The following is a 4346-nucleotide window of genomic DNA, read 5'->3' on the forward strand; positions in this document are numbered from 1 at the left end:
GTACGTTAGAGTTGAGACGAAGTAGTCGTGACAACCATGGCGATATGAATTTTCGTGGAAACAGGTGCGGGAAATTCAAAATTTTGAACCAGGGATTAGTTTGCTGTCGTTCCGAAAGAATACCTTGGCGAGGTCTTTTACTCTGGAATAGCAAAAGCACGGCGAAAATGAGTTTTCGCTGTTCCCAGGTCCTTGGAAACCCTTTCCTAAACGCAGCACCGAAGACTGTAAGGGTTCTCCAGCTACAGCACGTCTGGGAGAGGCCGATGAATTTCTTCCTCAGGAGTGCCGTGGAACTGGTCCTTTGTTTCCCAGATGGGATAGAGGGAAAAAGGCACGAAGCAGAGGACGCAGAAATTGTCAACTGAAAGGCAAAACTCGCCAAAAAAGCTAAATGTCACAAGAGGAAGCAATCTCGACTCTCGATCTCATCTCGATCAGCACGACGTGCTTTTTATCTCCCGCCAGTTACAAAACAATGCGAGTTTTTGCATTTTTTGCAGAATTTCCATAACGAACGTCGGCCCGTTATTTTGAGCTCTGTAACGTTTTTCCGTTATCCGATAACGTCTTTTGTCACGGCTGGGAGTGAGTACCGTAAAAGTTAGCGTTATCGTACTTTTGCTAAGGATGTCTAGTAACTCTCCACCACCGTAACTAGATACTATATACAGTCAGAAAGTGCAACAACTAGGCACAAAACTGACAGAGTACTGAGACATTCGACGTCCTCCAGTAACAATCGACATTCTTTGTTCCGTTGGGACTGTAGCTTGTGCTCGTTTTCGTGGCGCTTGCCTTCCCCTCTTTGGTCTTTCCATAACCTTGAACCTCCCAAGTTGGAAGGGTGTCGGTTAGCGCTACGGAGATGTGTTGAAGCTAGGTGTCAGGACGTCGAATGTTTCAGTACTCTCTTAGTTTTGTGCCTAGTTGTTGCACTTTCTGACTGTATATAGTCTCTAGTTACGGTGGTGGAGAGTTACTTTTAACTCGTTTCTATAATTATGTCCTTTTCCTTTCTACTATTAGTTTTAGTCTGACCTTGCTTTTGCAAATTGTCTGTATGTGCCCAATGCGTTTCACTTGTTGTGTAGCTTTTGACTTCGTACTTCTCGGCTGTAGTTTATTAGTAGAATAGTACAATATGCATTTTTGTTCGTATTATAGTCGTGTACAATCATGTATGTCCGCGGATTTTGACACGCCGTAGGTCTACGTAAACTATGTGAACATTAGAGAGGTTCCGCACTACGTAAAGTTGAGCAACTGTACGTTAGTGGGCGGGGGAAACCTGTGAATTCGCGAGTTTGCACTCTACTTACGGAAAGCTGTCTACGTAGAGTACGTAGATAGGGCTCTGATAACGTAGCTGGTCCATAAGTGGATTGACAAGCTGAAGGAGTCGTACTCCGTGACCATGGCATGTCTTCGCTGCAAGCTAAGCTTTGCATTAGTCCGAGCTAGCGTGATGTGCCTTCGTAGGGCAAGATCCTCATCCGCACACCGTGGCACGTGTCTGTAGTAGTAGCCGAGGCACGTGTTTCCTTGCAGGACCGTTGAACTAAACTGTCTAGACATGTACATTTTTGTCTAGAGGTCTATTCATGTACATGACTGTACTTGTTATGATTCTTTTCTATTTTATTCTTTTTACCAGGCGTGGGCCATCCAGCCTCACCATCACTATGCTCCCACTATGCAATTTTTTGTCTTTGCCTGTGAGCTGTGATCATTGTAAAAAAAATAGAAAAATGAAAAAATCCCCTGGACTATCAAAATGGGTGTCTTATTTTTTCTGTTTTTCTTTTTCTCTCTGTTTTTTTTTCTTTCTTTTTACCAGGCGTGGGCCATCTAGCTAGGGCCCGGTGTAATATGCCCGAATCTTTGCCGAAAATGCTTTTGGGAAATTCTCGTAAACCTTGCCGAAAATGCTCCCAAACCTTGCCGAAAACGCTCGGAAAATGCTCACGTTTTTGTAGTCCGTAAGTAGATTGGGGTACACATTTTTATTTTATGACTCTCTCCCCAGGTCGATCTGGTCGTACACTCACACTGCCGCGTTCGGAGTTGCCAAGGGCAGCTACGTGATTTGAAAACTCCGTATGTCGGAACACAGATGCGCATATGCAGTTTACGTAAGACTTTCCGTAGATCGACTACGTTTTTTACTAACGTAATGGACCGTATGCGTGTTAAAACAAAATGGCGTCACAATTTATTGAAAGTGGTATAGTTGGTGGAACGAGTGTTCAAAACCATTTGAACTTCATACTGTTCGTCTTCTTTTTGACATTCTCTCTTTCCATCGTCCTTAGCTTTTGTTTGTTGTGAGCTGTTTTGGCTTTATCCTATACCTCTGGGGGATGCCAAGTGATGGTTTTGAGAGGCTGGTGATGGCTGTGAGCGAGAGTTTGCCGATCGGCGTCGTCCTCGCTATAGCGATGAAAATACTAGTTACTGCGCACCTGGCAGATATCACAACACGTCGAACTGTCCAGGAGCAAAGAAATCTTGGGTTTTCACTGGAATCTAGTTCCTTCAGCATCGTATAGCCCACCATCGGTGGATGACCGTCCAGAAACGTTGAACCTGGTCTTCTGCAGCTTCTCGCAGTCCTGCGAGGCACACTGAATACGCCTGTCATGTATTCTTAATAAAAATCACGAAGTAGTGGACTCTACAGTGATAGGTCTATCCTGTATGCTGCAAAAGACGCAGAAAATGTGACTGGTGTCTGTACACCATGGTACACTGGACGCCAACATCCCAGTCTTCTCCAGCAGGATCTGTTTGACATTGACATACGGGCATGCAGTGGGTCGACATTGACCTGGTTTGGCAGCTATCTGCCTGGGTGGATTTAGCAGGTTTCCATTGGCTCGTCATCTAGTCTGACATTTTCTTGTAACTGTGGAGTACCGGCAGGGTTTGAGAGGTTGCTCATGCTGTGAACACATCTCTACTGCCTGTCTCGTCCTGGAAGTGCCGTCTCGCCGCTTCCTTGCTCTACAGTCGGGCTTATTTCGTTTTGTTTCGTGGTGCAGCTCAACTTGAACGTGACCAAACAACTGTGAGCTCGCAGCAACATGGTATGGACAAATTGCGCCACTCATGCTGGATGACTAAATGGATAGTCGAGTAAGCGAGTTTACTCCCTGGGCCACGGCAAGATCTGTTCAGCGCGGGCTATTCCAACCGTCAAGTGCATAGTCACCGATCGATCCATGCAATCGTGGTTGACCTACAAAGAGCCAAGGGCTATGAGTACCACTAGTGGATGCTGTCTACATGCAGTCAACTAAGTCAAAGTACCTCAGTATGCCCCAGAATAGGGCATGTGCGTCTACACCATGACACAACAGGGGTTCTGGCGGGACATGTCAAACAAGCAATAGCGACTAGTGCCAGCCACCTATTAGAGGCTAGCCGCTACAGTATGTCACTGGAGATAATTATTATGTTCACTGTTTGGACTGAGCACAATCATGCCCAATCAATCTGCCCAATGTGTGTTCTGTTCCCCATAATTATAGCGTCCCATCGCATCAACCCTACTACACGCACATGTCGTCACTCTAGCATGACTTGTGTTATTGTGTATTTTGATTCACACGATAAATAGAGCACAATAAATGTTAACTTGACCAAAGGATAAAGGCGACTGCAGATAGAGGAACACATCGAGGTACATGTACATCAATACAGTATCAGAGAGAAACAAAAAAAGATGAGAGGTACGCAGAAAAAGCTCTCGTAACCCCGAGTCTGAGGGGGGAAGTGGTTGATGAGGGATGAATGCACTCTCCACACTCGTCTACACTTTTCGTGGAAATGCACACGATTGCACACATATACACAATAATATACAACATAGCATGAACAGAACCGAACAATTTCATGTTCACACATGCAAGCACAGACCTGAACATTTGTACCAAAAGCCGATACAGACAATATCCCCATATACAAAGACGCCCATCACACGCACACACACGCACACACACAATCTCCCATGTATGCGCCCGTAGTGAGAAAAGCACGCAAATCTACAAATTCACTGAATGTGTACCCACAGATTTTCTCTTATAGCAACGATAGCGGATCTGATTCTGAATGAAACACACACACACACACACACACACACACACACAATACAATAATGCCCATCCGCAGATGATGGCAGGTCCTGAAAGGACCGACAATGTTTCAGTCATGGGGAACAGAACTTCGAGTGGCGGATGAGGTATACACACACATATACACACACACACACGTGCGTGCGCGGGCACACACTAAAATATGCAGAAAGAGAATCTACATTGTACTATTCATTGGTTAGGGAGCGG

Source organism: Sycon ciliatum, chromosome 3 (assembly GCF_964019385.1).
Source record: "Sycon ciliatum chromosome 3, ocSycCili1.1, whole genome shotgun sequence".
NCBI classification, from domain to species: domain Eukaryota; kingdom Metazoa; phylum Porifera; class Calcarea; order Leucosolenida; family Sycettidae; genus Sycon; species Sycon ciliatum.